Source organism: Choloepus didactylus, chromosome 17 (assembly GCF_015220235.1).
Source record: "Choloepus didactylus isolate mChoDid1 chromosome 17, mChoDid1.pri, whole genome shotgun sequence".
In the NCBI taxonomy this organism is placed as follows: domain Eukaryota; kingdom Metazoa; phylum Chordata; class Mammalia; order Pilosa; family Megalonychidae; genus Choloepus; species Choloepus didactylus.
Window position 1 is genome coordinate 26,995,409 of NC_051323.1, and position 22,634 is coordinate 27,018,042.

Genomic DNA, 22,634 nt, shown 5'->3' on the forward strand with positions numbered 1-22,634 from the left:
TCTGTCAAATGGGGATAAAAGTACCCTGGCTCCATAGGGTTGTGTTGGGATTCAATGAGCTAAGATACATGAAAGCACCTGGTGCAGTGTTTGCACAGTGTGAATGTTAGAGTCCCTTCTCATCCCTTCTTGCTTGGGGCCTGCACTGATTTTCCAGGATCTGCCCCCAAAAAGAGGCTGGCAAACAGTGGCAGCACAAGATGGCTAGGGGAAATGAAGTCTCTGATCCCCTTTTTCTGGAGGTCTTTTCTCAAAAAGATTGTCTCTACCGTGAGTTCTTAAAGTCCGTTTTGAAACCTGAAAGTACAACCCCTCTATATTAAAAACAAAAACCTAAAGACTATAAATTCCTTGTAGACGAGGACCTTCTCTCTTTCTTCCCCGTGTTCACTACCTGCTTTCCTTGCTTTCTTGTATTGGGAACTGTGCCGGTTTGAATGTGTTGTGTTCCCCCAGAAGAAGCCATGTTCTTTGGTGCAATCTTGTGGGGCAGACATAATAGTGGGGATTAAGTTGGAACGTTTGGATTGGGTTGTTTACGTGGGGATGCGCCCCACCCAACTGTGGATGATGACTGATGGGATGTTTCCGTGGAGGCGTGGCCCCACCCATTCGGAGGGGGCCTTGATCGGTGGAGCCATATAAACGTGCTGACTCAAAGACACTGGACGGAGTGCAGCTGTGAGTGACGTTTTGAAGAGGAGCAAGCTTGCTAGAGAGAAACGTCCTGGGAGAAAGCCGTTTTGAAACCAGAACTTTGGAGCAGATGCCAGCCACGTGCCTTCCCAGCTAACAGAGGTTTTCCAGACGCCATTGGCCATCCTCCAGCGAAGGTATCTGATTACTGATGTGTTATGTTGGACACTTTATGGCCTTAAGACTGTAACTGTGTAGCCAAATAAACCCCCTTTTTATAAAAGCCAATCCATCTCTGGTGTTTTGAATTCCGCAGCATTAGCAAACTAGAACAGGAACTTAATAGCTGTTTGCTTTTTTCCTCAATAAGTATTTGCACACTTAAATTTAAAACAATCCTTTCATTATGCTATTCTAGTACCCAAATACGTTCAGAGTCTCCCTATGGCCTTATCCTATAAACTGAAACTCTTAACTAGTCATTTAATGTTCTTCTATACTCTGACCTCAATCAACTTTTTTGAACACTCCCTAAACCCCCTAGAACTCAGTAAGTAATAACTGAGCAAATATAGAATGATCGATTATATAGCTCCTAGGACTTACAGAAGCTACAGGTGTTTAAGTCTTTAGATCTTTTAGGGTTAAGGTTATGAAATAAATGCAAGCTAACATTAATGTCCCAATAGTGGGAGATGGTAATAAGAATTTGCTAAATACTAAATGGGAACCATAATACATGCACTCCTGGGCATGGTTATCTCTGCAGGATCACATTCTGGCTTCTGAAGAGTCCAGAGACAGAAAATTAGTCTGAGAATTACCTGCAGCTGCTGCTCAGTCCACTGGAAAGGGGTGTAGGCAGTTGAGCCTCATCATATGTCGCCCCGCAGAGCTCCCTATCTCGGCTTAGGCAGGCTTCTGCGTAAAAGAGTTTGAGGGCTGTGAAATCTTAGCCATTACTAAGGGTCAGAATTTAGTATGCTGGTTACGAGCCATTAAGGAAAACTTTGGGCTGAGATAGGCTTTTAAGGCAGTATAATTCAAGCAGGGGCTATTCTGAGAGTACCTTTGTGGGAAACAATTGAGTTTTCAACATGCCTGCTAGGGGAAGGTTCATAAATTGCCAAGACTGGGAGAAAGTTCGAGAGCCATCTCATCTATTCCCATCCTTAAGTAAGAAAACCCCCAAATCCTCTCAGTCAGCTTCCCATCTCCCCCCAAACGTCTGGTAACTTATTCACATGTTTATCAAACCTGATTTCAGGGAGTTATTTTTTTTATATCTAACCTAAATTTCTATAGCTAACCATCTTTTTTCTTCTCATCCCTTTTATTCAACTTTAAAAGGCCTTTGTGTCTACTGCTTAGAGACACAAAGCTGTTATGACAATTACCATCATTATTTCACCCTTAATGTTATTATTACACTGACTGTACACTCGGAGGTATACAAAAATACATAAGCAAGTGCACTTTTAGGTCAGTCTTGAAGTAAAGCTTTTCAAAATCCAGTAACTGGCTGGATGTTTCTAATTTGAAAATGGGGAAGTGAGCAGATGTGAAGAGCAGACTGATAAGATTGTTTTCTCTATCTCTGACTGTAGTCCACTGCTCAGTAGCCAACACTCATCTCCCACCCAGCCTGGGAAGGAATGAGAAGTGCGCAGCATGGTGAAGGGGGCGGGGGGGTGTCATAGTGGTAGAAACTGTGGGAGGGGGTGAGGAGGGTGCAGAAGGAGTCACAGCTGCAGGGGGCTGGCCTGGATGAAAAACTTCCACCACCTCATATGAGGCAGAAGTGAGTTGTAAGAATACCTTCTTTATCCTTCCCTCAAAGTGCCCCAGCTAAGACAAAACATGAAAACATGAAAAATACAGAGATGGACCCTCTAACGAATGTGGTGGTTTGGAGCTGCATGTACCCCAGAAAAAAACATGTTCTTAAACTTAATCCATTCCTGTGGTTGTGAACCCATTGAAAGAGGACATTTTGATGAGGTTATTCAGTTAAGGTTTGCCCCTACTTAGGATGAGTCTTAATCCTATTACTGGAGTCCTTTATAAGCAGAATGAAATTCAGACACAGAGAGAGAAAGCCACAGGAAGCAAGAAGCTGAAAGTCAACCGAACCCAGAAGAGAAGGGAGAGGCCAGAAGAGGCTGCCATGTGCATTGCCCTGTGACAGAGGAGCCCAGGACCAAGGATCACTGGCAGCCGGCCCCAGAATGCTAGCTTCAGAAAGAAATCTTGATGACGTCTTGATTTGGACTTCTCCTAGCCTCAAAACCATGAGCCCATAAAGTCTCGTCATCTAAGCCAACCCATTGTATAGTATTTGCTTCAGCACTGAGAAAAACAATAATGAAAGACATCCCAAGTCCTGGGGCTTATGTGATCTTGTTCTGCACGTACCTTTTTTTACTTATAATACATTTTAAAAGTCTATCCATGTTGCTAAAGGTGTATTGAGTGTATTATATCCAATAGCTGCATTTTATTCCATAGCATTCACTACATTTTATTATACAATGTATGGTGATGGATACTAAGGTTGACTCCGATGTATTGCCACCTCACATGCTGCTGCGGTCAACATTTTCAACCATGCCCTCTCTTAAACTTGGGTGAGAGTCTCTCAGGGATATATGTTCCCAGGATTACAACTGCTGGGTCACAGGAAAAACACATCCTACATTTATTTCATTAACTATTGCCGGATAACTCTCCAAAATGGTTGTACTAGGACTTACTTTCTACCAGCAAAGCGTGAGGGTTCCTGCTTGCTCCCAACCTAGTCAACACTTGGTGTCATCCAACTTTCACATTCTTGTCTATTTAATGGATGTGAAGAGGTGTCTTGTGGTTTAATGTACATTTATCTGATTATAAATGAAATTTGTGTATCACTTCATCTACTTGTTGGTCACTCAAGTTTCTCCTCCAGTAAGTTTGCCTGTTCTTTTTGCTAAATTTTTTTTTTGTTGCGTTTCCTATTTTTTTCTCAATGATTTTCAGGAATTTCTAGTATATTCTAGTTATTGATCTCTTGTTGGTTTTAGCCTTTTTAAGCATCTCCCAATCTATCAACTTTCTCTTGTCTATGTTGTTTGTTGAACAGAAAACTTTAATTTTTATGTAGTCAGGTCCATCATTCTTTTGGTTTTATGGTTTATGCTTTCAAGGTCTTATTTAAGAAGCCTTTTCCTATCCTATGATTACAAAGATATTCTATTTTAGATTTTTTATTCATCCTAAAGGTCTCCTTTGCAGATGATTTGACATATGGATGCAACATTATTTTTCTCCAAGGTGAACTATTTCTCAACATTATGAAACAAAACCTCTGATACAGATTGGGGATTATTGTTCCCAATCCTTCATTTCCTCCCTACTATAGAATTATACACTCCAACTCTTTGCCATGTGACTTTGCAGCCCCTCCCACTATTGATGTTGGACTTTGCCATGCGATTTGTTTGGCCAATAGAATGTTAGTATGTGTGGTGTAAGCAGAGGCTATAAATGTGTTTGAGTGACTTGGTTTCACCTCGTGAGCTTCTGTCACTGCCCTAACAAGACGTGGTGAAGACCTGAATCTGACCTGCAACCTGCAGCCAAGCCCAGCTGAACTTGACTGAGCTCAACAAAACCTTGACTGGCCTGGATGAGATCAGCTGAACCCCAGTTGACAAACAGACTCATGAGGGAGAAAAATAAATGACTGTTGAAAGCCACTAATATTTGGGGGTTGTTTGTTTTGTAGTATAATTATCACAGCAATAGTGACTAACTTAAAATCCTTTCCTCAGAGATTTGTGGTGCTACTATTACTGCATATCAAGTTCTTATATGTAAATGGTTTCTTTCGGAGCTCTCTTGTCTGTTCTTCTGTTCTATATATCTGTTACTATAATTTATAATATGTCTTAATATCTGACTGGGAAAATCTCCCATCTCTGATTTTCTTTTTAAAAAATGTCCAGGTTGTAATGAATTTTAAACTTCCATATGAATTTTAGAATGAGTTTATTATCTTCCTCAAATCCTGCTATAATTTTGAATGGAATTCCATTGAGTTTATGAATAAATTTATAGATCACTGATATCTTTATAATGTTAAGTTATTCTAGCCCTGAACATAATATATATACCTTTATTTGGGTCTTTGAAGTCCTTTAGTAGAGTTTTAAATTTTTCTCCATAAAGGTTTTGTGCATTCTTTCTTAGGTTAGTTCTTGGAAACTTTATTAATTTTGTAAATAGTATCTTATTTTCTAGTTTGTTAGCACTATTATGTAGGAATGCTTTGGTTTTCATAAACTGACAAATACTCAGACAACCATCAAAGATAACAGTGGCATAAACAAGTTAGAGATTTATTCAAGAAGTTCAAGAGGATTGGAAGTAAATACATTAGGACTGGTGCTGGTGTAGCAGGTTCCTTCTGTCTTGTTGCTTTGCCATGTGTGGTTTGTATTATCTAAGCTCAGCTCATGATCTAAAGTGGCTGCTGAAGCTCCAGCCATTATATCTGTGTTTCAGATGGGAGGAAAGAGGAAGAAAACACACTTTCACCCTTTAAGGATACTTTTCAGAAGCTCCATACAGCACTTCTGCTTTGCTTTAGTTTCCTAAGCCGCTTAAAGCAAATACCATAAAATGGGTTGGCTTAAACAATGGGAATATTAGTTACAGTTTTGAGGCTGAGAAAATGTTCAAATCAGGGTATCATCAAGGCGATACTTTCTTCCTGAAGACTGGCTGCCGATGATCCTTGGCTCCTCTGCCACATGGCAAGGCGTGTAACAGTGTCTGCTGCTCTTTCTCTTCTCATCTGGGTTTTATTGATTGCAGCTTCTTACTTTAGTGGCATTCTCCCTCTCTTTCTGTATTCATTCTGTTTCATAAAGGACTCCAGTAATAGGACTGACCCATCCGGGATGACGAGGGTCACACCTTAACTGAAGTAGCCTCAACAAAAAGTCATATTTACAATGGGTTTACACGTACAGGAATGGATTAGATTTAAGATCATGTTTTTCTGAGGTACATACCACCACATGCTTCTAACCCATTGCCTGGAACACAGCAATCTTTGCTGCAAGGAAGATTGAAAATGTAGCCCTTATTCTGGTTGGTCATATGCCTTGCTAAAAAGATCTATTACTATGGAAGAAGGGAAGAACAACATGTCTGTCACCTTGCTGAACCCTCTTATTAAGTCTAATAGATTGCTATTCCTGTAGGATTTTTTATGTGATTAACCATATTACTGCATACAATCCCAGTTTTGTCTCCTGCCTTCCAATTCTTCTATTTCATTTCTTCTTCCTTTTAAAAAAATCTTATTCTGTTAGCCAAACTTTCAGTGCCATGTTAAACAGTAGTCGCAATCTTGTTTTGGTCCTAAACTTAAACAGAATGTGTCTAAAATTAATCCACTAAGTAATTTTTGCTGTATATTTTTGGTCCTTTATAAAGTTAAGTAAATTTCCTTCTAGTCCTAGTTTTCTGAAAGTTTTTTTTTAACATAAAAAGGTGGTGAAATTTCTAAAATGCTTTTTTCTACCTTAGTATTTTTTTATTTCAGTTTTATTGAGATACATTCACATACCATACAATCATCCATGGTGTACAATCAGCTGCTCACAGTACCATCATATAGTTGTGCATTCATCACCCCAATCTATTTTTGAACATTTTCCTTACACCAGAAAGAATCAGAATCAGAATAAGAAATAAAAGTAAAAAAGAACACCCAAATCATTCCCCCCATCCCACCCTATTTTTCATTTAGGTTTTGTTCCCATTTTTCTACTCATCCATCCATACACTGGATGAAGGGAGTGTGATCCACAAGGTTTTCACAATCACACTACATAGTTACACAATTGTTACAGTTTGATTGTTTCAGGCACTCAGTTCTAGCTATTCCAATACACTAAAACCTAAAAAGGGCTATCTACATAGTGCATAAGAATGCCCTCCAGAGTGACCTCCCGACTCCATTTGAAATCTCTCAGCCACTCAAATTGTATTTTGTTTCATTTCGCTTCCTCCTTTTGGTCAAGAAGATGTTCTCAACCACACGATGCTGGGTCCAGGCTCCTCCCGGGGAGTCATATCCTGCGTTGCCAGGGAGATTTACACCCCTGGGAGTCAGGTCCCACATAGAGGGGAAGGCAGTGAGGTCACCTGCCAAGTTGGCTTAGCTAGAGAGAGAGGGCTACATTTGAGCAACAAAAAGTCTACCTTAGTCTTCTCTGAGATGAATTATATTGATACGTTTTCTGATGTTAAGCCATAATTGAAATTCTGGAATACACTCTACTTGATTTATTATGTTTTCATGATAGATGGCTAGGTAGAGGTCCATAAAGCCTCCAAACCACCACAGATGTATTCAAAATTAAAGACAGGGAAATGACTCACAAAAGTTTCTCAAACTCACTGGAGTAAGCAGTTAAATTCAATTAGCTAATATTTTATTTAGAAGTTTTGCCCCTGTGTTCATAAGTGAAAGAGGTCTGTTCTTTTCTGAACTGTCCTTTTTCTGCTGTTTGTTGTCTCTGCTTCCTCTTGCTTATGATGGCTTTTTTATTCATTTGTTTTATAATTTGGATTGTGAGTTAATGCTTGCCCAGAGTATCTGGAAATCCTGTGAGGCCTGGGTTGAACGAGTTTTGTTTCCTGGCTCATGTAGTGTATATTCAAACCTGTTTTTAAGGAGCATATGATCTAACTGAGAACATCAGTAACAACCACCTAAATATTTCAATAACAGTAAAAAGGAAATCTTTTATTGCATATTATGTAATTTTTAACTTTAGGTTTAAAAGACTTATACATATAATTTGTAATTATAACAGAAGATTAAAAAGTACATATAAGCAAAAGGAAAATTAGATAAAGATGAACCAAATACTACCTCTGGCAAACAAAGTCTTTCCAGACTTTTCCTCAGGTTGCTATTTAAATGTTTCATCTCTGTATTTTTGAGCTTCTAAACTAGATTGTAAGCTCTTGAAAGAACAAAAATCTCATACAGTACTTTTTAAAAAAAAAATAACAATCACAGTTCTTTACACATTTTGTTTGGAGGAAAAGCAATAGTAACAATATAAATGTATTGTTTACATCTAGATATCTGTACTTTTGAAATGACCCTCACAAATGAAAAATTCTATCTCTGTGTATTTTGAAATCTTAAACTAGTAAGCTTCACATACATTGTAGATTCATACATAATACTGATCACAGGTACTGCTTCCTCAGCTTGTAAAATTTTTATTTGACTTCTCCATACTTTTCAGTGTTGTAGCTATGATATCTCTATGGCAAGGAAAATGGTATTCTTACGACATACAGTACCAGGTTTTTGATAACTTTTATTTTAAAGTCCTTTAAATAATAACATTTTTGGTTATACAGTTACAGATTCTCACTGTAAAAATTTACCCAATTTAAGTCAAATTCTTACATACTTGGAGAAATTGCCATCAAGGTCCTGGGCCCATGGCTTGTACTTACTAGTATAAGTTTGTTATTTCTAGACACCTGGGTTCCTGCCCTCTCTAAAGTTTTCTTTCCCTTTCCCAATACTCTCTATCATCTTTTAAAAATTAAAAAAAAAAGTGATTATAGTGAGCCCTCATATAACTATCTCAGATTCAATAATTATGAATCTTTGCCACATTTGCTTAATCTCTAATCTCTATTTTTGTCTTTCCTTTCTTCATCCCCCTCTTTCACTGAAATTCTAAAAAAAAAAATAAAACAAACCAACAACAAAAACTGCCCGACATTCTGTCATTTATCCCTATTCTTTATAAAATAAGTACATTTTCTAAACTGCAATGGCATTTTGCACCTAACAAAAATGAATAATTCCTTAATAACCTCTATATCTAATCCATATTCAAATTTCCTTGATTTTCTTTAAAATATTGTTTTTCGTTTGAAGCAGAATCCAACAAAGTCTGCTCGTTTCATTTGATTCAATTCTATTTTGATTTTTACATTTCTCTCTTACCTCTCAATTTCCCAACATCTTTCTCTTTACTCTCCTGTTCTTTATTTTCTCCCATTCTTGCTTCTTTTTTAACCATTTTTTACCCAGTTTTTTTTTTCCAAACTAAATTCCATTTGGGCTTTTATTTGTGTCTTACTATGCTTAAACATTAGAAAGGGGGAGAAAGTCACAGAAGAGATGAAAGTGTGAAAGGTATTGATCCAACGTTTACGCTAGATTCTGAGTATTTGAAAAATATTCCATACATAAAGCTTTTTAAAATGGGGATTTAAAAAATAATTAAGATGAATGAGATATGCTTATGGCATTTATGAAAGACGATTTACCAGCTTCATCCTTTTTTAGGGATGGTCCTGACAAGCCTGTGTACAAGAAATGAGGAAGGGAAGTGACCACATAATGAGAAAGAGAAGCAAGATGAGAGAAGAAAATAGATGTGGGAGAAAGAAAAAAAAGAGGAAGAAAGGAAGGAATAAACAGGAGTGTGCCAATTTTAATATTTATTCATCTAGGGATATTTGTTTAAAAAGCAGATTTCCAGGTACAACCTAGAGAAAGGTCTGAGAGAAGACTCAGGAATCTGAGTAGGCCTTAAACAAACTTTTAAGAGATATTGGAATAGTGAGCACAGAATTAGGAAATGACACATGGTAGGGACTGGATGAATGCCAATAACCATTGATAAAGGGGCAACTTCTGCCATAGGATGCTAATTGTGAGTATTTGAGGATCCTCTGAAAAATGCTGATGTATGTATGGCTAGACTCAAAATCCATTTCTATGTTATTAATACTGATGATAGTACATAAAATAATACTCTCACCAACTGCATTCACCTGAATCACAAAATTACTGCAGGGTGGAAGAAATAAAAGGACTTTCTAAAATGTATCATTAGCACTTTCTAAATTGTACTACAATAACCCACATTAGAAACAGAGCTGATTTTTCCCACATGAGAGGTCTAGTCTGTTTAGATTGTCACAGGGCCACCTGGCTTGGGGAACACTGCACACCTCCTGCAAATCACCACTCACTGGGATGAGGACACTGGCCTCCTTACACTGGAATTTCAAAGGCGTTTCACCACACTGAGGGGCAATATATGCACAAGCTGTGTGCTACTGGCAGTTTGCACCACAGTTCATTTTCTTCAGTGGATTGAGGACTAGAATGAAACCTGCTGTAGGGCTAAAATCAGAAAAGTAAGAGTTAAGAGGTGTCAGGTTGAGTTTTTCAACTGAAGTCCAGGAGAAAGATCCCAGTTGTGAAATGACAACAGTCAAGAAAGCCTCAATATAAACAGTAAACTTTCATGTACATTTAGTATCTATCCTCTGAATTCCAGATCACTGTAAGTTTTAATCTTATAATTATGAAAAAGAAAATTACGTTTGTTTCAACCCTAAATCAATCCTACAGTCTCTCTAGTTGACTTGTATATGGAAAACGAGAATATTGGGTATTCTAAGTGGATTTGAAAACATCCATTGGTAGGGATGTGATGTCTGATTAGCCTTACCTTGGTTTCTTGATAGGAAGCAACTGTTGTCATAAGTTTCAAATAATGTGCAGAAATGCACCTTGTGGAGAAGATGGTGGATTTTTTTGCCAGTGTATTTGCTTTTGTGGGTATCGCTATTCAGGTTTATTGGTGATGGCAGTTACTTCCAAGCACAAGTGCATGGAAAAGATTATGGTCTGTAATATTATCACTGGACAGTCGCCAAGAAATTGAGAAAAGCAATGGCTTTGGACTCAGCAGTGAGATCTAGTAGTGGATGCTCCCGAGCTTTGCTGTCAGGATACAAGGTGAAGAAGGTGGGCAGAGAAGTGGGACAGAAAGGAGTCCGGGAGGGCAAGTTGAAGGAAGGTAAGGTATATATATAGGCATTTAAAAAGCAAAGCCCATACAGCTTCGCTGATGCCAGGTTTAAGTGACTTATCCATAAACTCAGTAAAGAAACGGTATGTGTTCAGGAGCTGTTTCAACCTGTTCACAGCCTACCCTGACTCCCCAGAAACCAGTCAAGGAAGGGGGCAAATCCCGTTGCCGAACCTCCTGTCTCTTGCTTCCAGCCTCCTCAGATCCCAGAGGCGGCCACAGAACACAGCCCTGCACGACTTCGCACGGAGTGGGCACTGCATATACGGGGGGGCGGGGGGGGGGAGGGTAAAGTTTTGATTCGATTCACCGCACATCTGGTTACCTCCCCCGCCCCGCACCCCGACACCAGGAGACAGGTTTGGCCGCGGGGCTCCCAGGCAGCTCGAGACAGAGGCTGAGCAGCAGCAGCAGCAACCTGCAGCTGAGTAAGGAGCCTGCCTGCGCCGCCGCCGCCGCCGCCTCCTGCCGGCACGGAGTCAGCAGCACAGCCAGTCCCTCTCGCTGTCAAGCAGCCAGCAGCTCGGCCCCAGCCCTCACACGTTACTTGCGTGACTGACCCGAGCCGGCCGGGAGGGAGCGCCCAGCCGGGAGGGGAGCGCGTCGGCCCGCCCACTCCTCCCTCTTTGGCTAGCTGCAGAGTCCTTCTCCTCCTCATTGGTCATACGCTTGCGCCCATCAAATCCTGGCCGCACGCGGATTGGCAGAAGGCGCACTTGGGGAGCGAGGGGGCAGAGTGACTTCGCCGGTCTCCGACATCTCTTCTTTCCTTCCACACCCCCTACTTCAACGTCCACCCACCTCTCCCCACCCCCCACTCCACTTCCCCCGCCTGGTTCGCGGCAGTGTCCTTAGAAGACTCATTGGGCCTTGGGCAAAGCCTGCCGCCGATGGAGCCGCGCCATCATTGGCCGACGCCCACGCCTGTCGGGGAGGCGGGCTTCTCCATTGGGTGATTCCGCTCCGCTCCCGCCCCCCCCAACGCCTCGCCCTCTCAGTCGCCTCCTCTCCTCCCGGCTCTGCCTCGACCCCCTGTCCCCGCCCGTCGGCGGCGCATCTCCCCTGTCCAGCTGGGCGGGGACTGCTGTACGAGTCTGTAAAGTCTGTGAGTCACTGCACAACCCATCAATCCAATTAAATATCTCGAGCGAGCCGAGCAGGCGGTGCTGCCGCCGCCGCTGTCCCCGCTGCGGCCGCCCCTGCTCGCAGCGCCCCTCTGATCCATGGCTGTCTGTCTGTACTTGTTACGGTGTAACATCCTCCTCCTCCTCCTCAGGAGCGGCTGCAACTTCCCCTCAGCCTGCCTCCTCCTCTGCTTGGGGACTGCAAAGGCATGGGATAGACCCAGAGCCACTTCTCTCTGTCTCCCTTCTAGCCCTCGCTCAATTCCCCCTCCTTTAAATTAAAGTCTGTTCCTCGCTCCTGGTCGTTTTAGAGATTTATTTGTCCGTCTATTATTTTCCTTTATTTGATTTCCCTCCCTGGGGCAGGGGATCGTGGGGGCCGGTGGGTTTATTTTAGGAAGGGGGCTTCCCCCGCCCCGTTCCTCCTCTTTTTTTCGGCCGTGACTTGATTTCCCTGCCCGCTCCCGCCCCTCGAACTCACCGTCCTGCACCGAGTGACGCACCGACACCCCCGCCCACGGCCCAGACGTCCCCTCCCTCGCTGCCACCCCGACCCGTCTCGGAGCTGGACTCGCAGAAGGGTGAGTACCGTGTTGGGTCTTCCGGGATCTGGAAAAATGTAGCCAGTCCACTTTGGGGAGGGCAGGGATCACGTTGTGGGCTGGAGGTTCCCGGTCCGGCGTGCATTTGAGGGGGCGACTCCCTCCCCCTTCCTCCGCCCCTCGACTCCTTATTCACCAGCCTTGCTGTATTTCTAGAATTGCCAGACTTCACCATCGGGGCATTATAACGCTTATAAAATAAGCGGTCATGGCATGCCTTCTGCCTTTGGGATGCTTAGTGAGCAGTAATAATCAGTCATCTGATAGACTCCTAGGACCTGCAAAAAGTGTAAAACGGCTAATGGGTTCATTTTCCTCTAAATCAAAGTTAAACTTTTATTCAATAAAGGCGAAGCAAAAGGTATTTTTCATTTGAATGTTGTTGTGATAGAGCAAGGGAAGGCAGATTGCCTAGTGCCATCTTTTAGTGTTTCTATTTAAAAATAAAATATGGGTTTCCCTTTAAAAATATAGTAATTCACTATTAAAGTTAATTCACTGTTAATTCAGTATTAAAGTAAAGGTCTTTGAGCCTGTTGGAGGAAAGCAAGGTAAGCTGGAAATCTTGTTTGACACTTCATCTTTAGCTCACCTCTGTTCTAGGGAGGCATTGCAACACAGAATTTGTATTTCTCAGTCACTGGAAACAGTGGGGTGTGTTAAGGATGTAAGAGAAATATGGATTTTTTCCCTTTGATATCCCTCTTTTGTATTCTTGATTGCTCTTTAAACAATGTCATTGTAACAGAATTTTAGTAGGTTTAATTTGGTTTCTTGGTTGCTGGTGGTTTAAAAGTACACATGGTTTATGCTTTATGAGAATCTTGCCTTATGTATCTCATATTTAGAGATAAAAGTAAAAATCATGTGAAATAGTTACTCTGAATCTGCTTCTGAGGTTGCTTTTGAGAATTGAGCCTATTTAAAATGGTGTTACTCTTTTTGAATCAAGTTCTGAGCTAGTTGTCCACAAGATTCAAATTAGGCCAAACCAAACGTTTTGAAATATTAAAGTACAGGAAAGGCCTCTTAGTAATTCATTCTCTCCTTCCCTTTCAGACTAACCAGAATAAGTTACTAAATTTAATTTTAAAGAATAGATTGTTCCTCTACTGAAATCTGCCAAGTTACTACAGAAAAAAAAAATTTTTAAAGAGCAGAAATCTGGTTATGATCAGCCCAAAGTAGTAAAGTTGAAAGGTGACTCAAATGTAAATGCTCTCTTAAGGAAATGCTTGCCATAAGCCCCAGAACCTTGCAAAGTGTTTCAGGAAGACTTATACAAAGTCTTTTTGAATTATTTAATAAACTTCATCATGTGACCTTGCTCATGAGTGTAAGATGGAAACATTGAGAGGCCTCAGAATACAGTGGTGAGCCATGCTGCCTGAGTTTGAATCTTGCCACCATCCTTCACAGGCTGTGTGACTTTGGCCAAATTTCTAATCTGGCCTTTGCCAGTTTTCTCAAGTAAATGAGGTGGATGAATGATTTCTCCTCAAAGAGTTGTGAAGACTAACAAGAGTGCATGGAACTGAGCACTCAGCATTAGCTGCCGCACATCAGCATCTTCCAGGAGACTGACTAGTGAGTGTAGTGGTTAAGTGTGGGGACTCTGAAACCAGGCTTTGTAGGTTCAAGTCCCAGCAGTTCTTCATGTTACCTCTTTCTGCCTCAGATTCCTCATCTGTGACATGGTGATAATAGTAGCACCTGCCTTATCGGGTTATTGTTTGGACAAAATGAAGCACTAGAAATGTAAAGACCTCGAATGGTTGTGTGACATACCTTTTTTTATTCAATTTTATTGAGATATATTCACATACCATACAGTCATCCAAAGTGTACAATCAGTTTTCACCATACCATCATATAGTTGTGCATTCATCACCCCAATCTATTTTTTGAACATTTTCCTTGTACCAGAAAAAATGAAAATAAGAATAAAAAATAAAAGTAAAGAACACCCAAGACATCCCCCACCCTATTTTTCATTTAGTTTTTGTGACATACCTTTTTAAGTTTAATTAATTCTCTGTTATGCTTCTTGTATGGGTGACAATTATTTTTTTTTTCTCAGCATCTTTGGAAGTAGATTTTTCTTGTGAAGATAAAGAAGTATTACTGTCAAGAAAATAGGCATATTTTTAAAACTCAATATGCATGATATTTTAAGGGATCTATACTTTTAAACTAGTTTGTATGAGCCTTTATGAAACTTAGTTATTGAATTGAGTTGACCACTCCATTTAAACTTGCATAGTTGAATGTACATGCTTCTCTATTGTATCTATAATATCTGTCACACATCTGGTGTTATCTATGGTTTTACTCCCTATTAAACAGAAAGCTCTTTAAGAGTCAAGATCCTGTTGCATTCATAATTTAATCTCTGATGCCTAGCAGAATGTCTGGTACATAAAGAACCTTAATAAATGCTGGTGGAATGAATTAAATAATGTTGTTTCAAGTTATTTTTGAGTAGCTGAGTTAATATTTTAAGTAATATTGTGGAGAATAGTATTATTTATTATGATTACTTGTATTGTTGAATACTCACTTTCATTATTTTTACAAATAGAGAAAGAAGGGGAGAATTACAGTGTAACTTACCTTTTATTAAGAAAATATTTTTAATCTGAAGATTAAAAATGTTTGAAAAGTACATATCTAATATCATCCTTTGATAACTGATATCCATTGTTTTATTGTAAAACTTTATTTCTGATTCCCAAACTTTCTAGCACTGTTGGTTGTTATTATAGTTGATTTGAATTATACAAATTAGATTTTGAGTCTCCCAGATTGATGATGTGATATTGTTATCTTTTTCAGAATTAATAATGAAGAGAATTTATCAGATTAACAGTGTAAAAATAAAACTGCATTATTTCCTTAACAACTGAAGCTTTATTTCTCTTTCCCTTCAAGAATGAAACGCTTTCTTTCTCTTGAGCAGCCTTAATAAATAATTAGCTATTGAAATAGCTGTAGTAAATGGTGTAATAGGAATCATAAAAGAGGTATATGCAGATAGTAAATAAAACACTTAAACTTTACCACACACTTAATAGACATTACACAAGTAGGGAATATGAATATATTTTTTAAATAAGCAAAATTGATGGGGCTTACCACCTGCTTCATTTCTATAGAATCATTCTTTTTTACTTGTCAATAAAATTTAATTACTGTGCTCTCTGTAGTTATAGAATGCAAGAAATATCTTTCATGCAAGAGGTATCCTTAGTAACAAATGTCTGAATAATAATCTTTTCAGAAGTGTTACAGTGTTACCATAACATTAGTAAAGGTTTTCAAATTTGTGAGATGTCTATGACAGTGTAGATAATTTTGTATACATAACTCTTTGTTTAACCAAATCATCAGTTACCCACTCTTTATTTGAATATATTGCATTTTCATTGGCTAAAACGATTAATTTTGTAAACTTGCCTTTTTGGTTCGTATACTTTTAAAGCAGCCATCTAAAATGGCTCTTTTTTTAGAGCTTATAGGCATTTAGAAACTACACATAAGTGTTCTGGTCTGCACCAGAGATGGAAGGTCACTTATTTTTTGCTTGATACATTGTAGCATGACGTTGTTCCCACAGTTCACATCTCTTTCATTTAATCTTTTTTTTCTCTCTCATTTTCTCTCTCATGGTGAAGAAATTCTGGGAACTATTAGTATTTCATGGTTATATATGATGTTGCCATTTTTTTTAAAAAAGCAGTGTTTATGATGAGGAATAATTTGGAAAGAAGAAAGGACGGAGTGGTAGAAATAATCTTTAGGGCTTGTGATTTTTTCTCCTAGTCTTCTAGCATTAGGAAAATGGATAACTGTATACTCAGAAATCAAAAGGAGAGGAAAGTAATATATGCATTGTCTAGAAACATAAACTCGGAATGAAAGTCCATGAAGTTCCCGACTGAGCGATGCTACTGACTGGCGCCTGGCCTTAAGTCTTACATGTAACCCCATGACTCTCCATGTTCTTATCCCTCCTGTGGGGAGAGGGAAGGCAGCCACCCTGCTCTCCCTCACAGAGGAAGCTGTAGGGGTAAGTTGTAAGTGCTTTTTGGAGGCAATGGGAGGGGCAAAATGCAGGCAAACACCAAGTAAACATTAGCATTTAGTAAATATATAATTTTTAATCATTATTTGAAAATTGTGACCTTTTAGATCTTTTATCTGAAGGGCATTTTTCCTTTTATTTTTATATTTGAAGGGACTTCTTATAGGTATGTTCAGAAAAATGTATAAAGTACCTTTTTAAAGAGGCAAAGAACTTTGGCTTAATTCACTGGGTTTTAAATGTTAACACTGAGTTTTGTACATCCTGTATAGCAGATGTTGATGTTGTGAGAACAACTTTATGTGTCTAGGAGATAATACATTTTATTAAGTTAAAGCTTATAAAACTTGTACTTGCATTGCAGGAAAAAGATATTCAGAGATCAGATTCCATTAGAAATATATGCAAACAGAAAAATTAACCATATTATTTACTTTAAAATTTTAAAAGAATCACTTGGTTGTAGGACCCCCCCCCCCCATGCTTTTTTGTTTTATGCCTTGAATACAATAAAATGTGCACATTTCCAAATATAGTGGCTTGGAGAATTTTATTCATTCCAGCAAATCTTTTATTCAGGAAGGCAAGAGAAAGCATATGCAGAAAGGCTGCATTTTAAGAAACTAGTTTTTTTCTCTTGTGGCCCTTAAAATGAAGTAGGAATCTTTATAAAAAGTCAAACAGTCAGGAGTTAACACATTTATATAAGTAAGTTTCCTTGAATTCACCTTACCTCTAGTTATTAGCTGAAGAGCTATCAAATCTCATGATACTATATTTTTAAGTGGAAATGAAATTCTAGTATACTCAGAGTTACACCTAGGAAAACAAGAAGGCATACAAACAAATATTTATTATAACTAATACTAAGAATAGTGATAGTAAGGTTTCTAAGCAGAAAACAACTTTTTAAAATACAGTGTCCTTTTGTCCTTATTGTTCAACAACCAACATACTGAAACTTAGAATAATCAGAGTTGTTCTCCACTTTTGAATTTAAAGTCCACATTGATGTTTATAATGTTTTATGTTGTGATGTAACTCTTTTAGTTTTGAATAGTTATTTTAACATATTAAATAAAATGTCCAAAATATCCACCTATTATTTAATTTTTGTGTTTTCACAACTTCTTCCCTTTGCTCTACCATTATCTTTCATTTTCTCAGTGTTTCCGTAGGAGTTTGTCTTTTCTTTTTATGCAGCATCTTTCTTATTTTGCTTTATCTTCTTTTCATGTTGGGATTCTTTTTTCTTCATTTTTTTTTTGCCTTTAGCTTTTGCCTTTGCCTCTGTATAAAGTATGGAATAGGGGTCTCATTTATTTCAGTCTGCTTTTATATGAGACTGATGCAAAAGCTTTTTATATAGAAAATTGGCTTTGCCTTATCTCAAAACATGAGCTGTCTGTACACAGAGCTTAAGGGGCCGTTTTGTAGACCTAAAAAACAAGCTTTATTTAGCTTAGGTGAGGTGGTAAAAAGGTAAAACTGTGACATGTTTAGTATTTACTGCTTTTCTATTAATCTGTTTTATGGGCAGGGAAACCCACAGAGTTTTTCTGTCCCTGATACCTTGAAATGCCTCAAAGATTCTGTTTTGCTCTGTATCCAGTGCCCTAGCCAGCTTCCACTGTCTCACCTGACTACGTGGAGGGTGGCTGACCCGAGAACATCACATCAGACATGAAGAGCAGCTCCTTTGTTTTGTTTTGGTTTGTTTTGACCTCCTTAAAACCAGACAGAACATCACACCATGTCCACTCTGAGGTTTTCCAGGGTTCACCATTGTCAAATGATTAATGGTTTCTAGTGAAGTAACCATAAGCTCTGTTGTCTTCTATGGCTTCAACTCAAATTAAATGCTTCTCTTTGGGTTAACTTTTGTTTTGATTTTAAGGGTTCTTTTTACTCAGAAAATCAAAGGGTATGAATGGGTGTGTATTTTTAAACAAAAAAGATTTACATAAAGATCCTATGAATAAAAGTTTTCCTCAGGACCAATCTCTCTTGATTTGGAGAGAATGTTTAATAGTTTCTCAAAATACTTGACATTATTCAGACATTAGTAGTAGAAAACCTTTAATTAGATTAAACAAAATGAATCCTTTTAATTTAGAAATATGAGTTAAACTACGTTTTGGAGTCGATTAAATACTGATTTTCCAGAAAGCGTACTTTATAAAATCAACGCCTCTTGGAAGAAGCTTAATCTTTTTTTGTACACCTATGTCCCATTTTAGGCTTCCATTCATTCAGTTTATTCAAAAGATGCTTATTTCTCCTAGGCTCATACGATACACATGTGAGTAAAACAGGTAAATATTCCTGCCCTTGTGGAAATTACATTCCACAGTATTTTTGTGTGTCTAGAACTTATCTACTATTTGGGGTAGTCATAATTAAACATTGTATAATGATAACCTGAAAAAGAAGTTAGGTTTCTTTATGTGGGTTTTATGCCCTTATAAAACAAATCCTAAATCCTGAAACGAAACTACGTTTGAATGGATAATTTTCATTTGAATTTGTGTTGAAATATTTAAAAAAAAGAAAGCTGCTGGTTGTTTCCACCAGAAATCATGAATCATCTTCATTTATGAACCCTGGAAAACCCTACAGTGGACATGGTCTGAAATTTCTCCTAGGTTTTCCCTATGCTTTTTAAGTTGATTTCTCCTGTTGCTTTGTTTTCTTTGTGTCAGAGCCAGAAAAAGAAGTGTAACACTGAAAATTGCACAATAGAGATGTAGTCATCTCGGCTATGTTGCACAATTAACAAGAAAATCTTAAGTTTGCTTTGTCTAGTGTATGTAAAGGACTATTTTTTTGTTTGTTTCTGTGGTTGTAAAAATGATATAATTTTCTAAACAAACAAATAGTGTTCATTTCCACCTCAAATATTAAAGCAGATATACCTAAGTATATTAATACGATCTAATACAATGATTACATCAATTGATTATTTTATTTATTTTTATTCATAAATATTTAATATGTGTCCCAAGCACTTGGGAGTATCAGAGACTAATAACACACAGCCCCCGCCTTTATTGGTGTTCGCAGTCTAAATGGAGACAAAAGATCCCCATGCGAAATTTAAATCTCTTGAATTAGGCAATACATGATTTAGCTTCATGGGAAGTCTGGTGTAGGCCGCTAGAGTGAGTCTAGTCCTAGATCAAATGGATACACCTTCTAGAGGCCCCAGCTGGCCTTGGTGGAAAACTATCCTTGCTTTTATGTTTGGGCAAAGATGGTTAGCAGGCCTTTTTTATGCCTTAGACACGTCTCTAGCCACTTAGCATGCCCTTCTCTAGCTATTGCAGCATCTCAGCAAAGAAGGGGAGGGTAAGGGAAAGGAGTACACATCCTAACCAGTTATTACATTTGTTAGCTTTCCTTTTGGGGTGCAGAAACTCTGTGCCTGAGAATAGAATATATGGATGCAGCACAGATATGTTTTCAGTTTTTCAGAATGAAAATTGTTCCAGATTTTTGGGAAGCCAGATATATTGATGATAATCCCCTGTGGATAAGGGCAGTTTCCTGAAAAATGGGATAAACATCAAAAGGGGAGGAAAGAAGTGGCGATGGAGGTTTGACAGTCACTGAAGACCCAGCTCTTCCTCAGTTTTGCCTGGAGTGGCCCTGCCTGAGATATGGGCTGTTCTGGGCCTAAAATGCAAAATTTAGGAAATCTGTATATATTGCTTTAATATGTATGTATAATCTTTCTAAACTGTTTTGCTTTGGAATTAGCTGAAACTATGACTTGTATGTGTGTAAGTTCTCAAATATAATGCTGTATGGTTATTGCTTTTGTTTCAAGTTTCTTGGGTATTTGAAAATATTAAGACTCTTAAAATATTTGCATTTGTTTGTTTATTAGTACCTAATCTAGGATAGAATAATGTAATTTATGCTTGTCTCTGAGATTTAAATTAGAGGAAAATTCCAAAGTTTCAACATTTATATCTGTTAATGAAAGTAGTTGGACACTTGTGTGGAGACTTTTTTTTAAGTAATAATCTATCAACAGTTTCTTTTCCTGAAAACCATGTCTGTATTAGAACCATCACACATATATTTGATTCAAAAGATCACCTAGGGTAGGTATGTTCATTATCTTGATTGTGGTGATGGTTTCAAGGGTATATACATATTCAAAACTTATTAAATTGTGCATTTTAAATATGTACATTTGTTGTGTATCAATAAAGCTGTTAAAAAAAAAAAAGCCACCTAGGTTGTAAGGTATATTTTCAAGATTAAATCCCTAATGAATGAATTATAGTTTTAAAGTTTGTCATTTCTTTTTATTTCTTTATTTTATTTTTTCTACCACTTATTTACCGATATGCCATACCCAAGAAACATATTTCAAGTTAAAAAGACGAAGAGAAACAAAGAGGCCAGTGCACAGGCTAAAATTTAGATAAGACCTTTGAGAGTTTTTTTGCATATGAAAGACTCACCAGAGTATCTTGAAATAATTTGCACTAATTTGATTTTGAAGAACTGGAGTTGTGTATTCTTCAAGGAATCCTCCTTTTCTTATAGTTTAACTGGTTATGACTTATCTTTGGCATGGAGTAAAGAACGATTTTAGTAAGGCTTTTTAAAAAGCTGTTAAATAGCTTAATGCTACTCTTTAAATATTGGCCCCCTCCCCCACTTCTTGCGTTTTCATAAAATTACATTTTGGCATGTTGGGCCATAGACTACTATAATAGACTTGTTTAGAGAAGAAACAAATCTCTCATTCTTCTTGCCCGCAATGATTTTGAGCACAGCACAGAAGGCTTGATACATGTTTGTTAAAGTAGTGGTTTAATTCTGTTATCCAATGTATGCTTCAGGGAAATTTCTTCATAATTGGAATTAATGCCTACATTAAATTTAAAACATTGGCAAGTTTTCATGAATAAAATATAGTCTAGAAAAATTTTCAGAGTTGTTTTTCTGGAGTTGGGACTGTCAGGGTGTTAATGAGTTGTGACTTTCAAGCTCCAGCTTGAAAGTGATTGGTGCCCAGGCCACATCCTGGGGTAGGGCCCTGGCTCCAGTTTTTTAAAAAGCCCTCTGGCTATTCTAATATCCAGCCACACTATACTGTACAATGCTTTCTTCCCACACCATATTCCCCCACAAGCAAACTTTCTTTTGTAAAAACTTTTCCAACTTGTAGAAAACTTGAAAGAATAATTCAGTGAACACCCATATTCCTTTCATCTAATTATTAGTTTTTTGCCATATTTGCTTTATGAATCTCTCTCTTTCTCTGTATATATTCTTTTTCTTTTTCCTGTACCATGTGAAAATAAGCTTTGGACATTATGACTCCTTACTGTTAAATACTTGAGCATCTGCTAAGAATAAGGTTTTTCTCCTACATAACCACAATACCGTGATCACACTGAAGAAAATTAACAATAACCTGGAAGGCTTTTCAAAAGTTTATTTCCATGAATTAAAGGCTTACAAATTGGGTTTATCTTTATCTACTAATAATTAAATGCATATGAAATACGAAATTCTGACAATTTTTGCTAAAGACGTTTCTTCTCAGTGTTTGTAGTAAGGTCACCATTTCAAACATTTTTATGAGGTAAATGCATTTTCTTCTGTATGGTGAGGTAAGATCCTTTGTAGTTCTAACATCTCACAATCATATCATGAGAAAGAACATTTATCAAAGCTCATGCCATATGTGGTTTACTGGAAAAAGTCCAGGTTCCCAGCCAGAATGGTGTTGGTTCATATACTCGTGCCGTTTACTGAAGGTGACCCTGGGGAAGTTAAATTCCTGTGTCAGTTAGGAGGCTTTCAGAAACCGCCCTCAAGTTGTCTAGAATCATCAGGAAATTTATCATTTTGTAACCAATCCAGAGGTAGGGCAGGCTCCAGAGTTGGTTGATTGAATAGCTCGGGTTCTTAATATCTTTCTTCTGTGCTGGATTCCTTGCTCGCTCCAAGTTCTTTTTTGGCTCCTTCCTCACGCTGGTTCACATCCATACGGTCCATTGTTCTGAGGAAGACAGAAACCTCTCCACAGGCATGGACCGTCAGTCCTCCTTTCGAATTGGGCATGTCTGCCCACCTCTGGACCAGTAGCCACCTTCAGAGGAGTGCCATGCCCAGCTGGGTGTCCTCCACAAGCGGGGATGAGGCTGTTTTAAGGGGAGGAAGGCAGGGACGGCGGGCATGCCATTAACAGCGATCATTCCTCTGTTCTCTCTGCTGTAAGATGGGAGCCGTGATACCTACC

General features: G+C 38.4%; 1 protein-coding gene across 4 annotated transcripts in view; it reads left to right on the forward strand.

Annotated features, from left to right (window-relative positions):
• Nucleotides 1–11,567: 11,567 nt before the first annotated feature.
• Nucleotides 11,568–22,634, forward strand: part of SERTAD2 (SERTA domain containing 2) — a 121,068-nt gene continuing 110,001 nt past the window's right edge. For all 4 annotated transcript variants that reach the window (XR_005212348.1, XR_005212349.1, XR_005212351.1 and 1 more), the window contains exon 1: nucleotides 11,568–12,261. The gene's annotated coding sequence lies outside the window, so the exon portion shown is untranslated. The remainder of the gene's footprint in view (nucleotides 12,262–22,634) is intronic.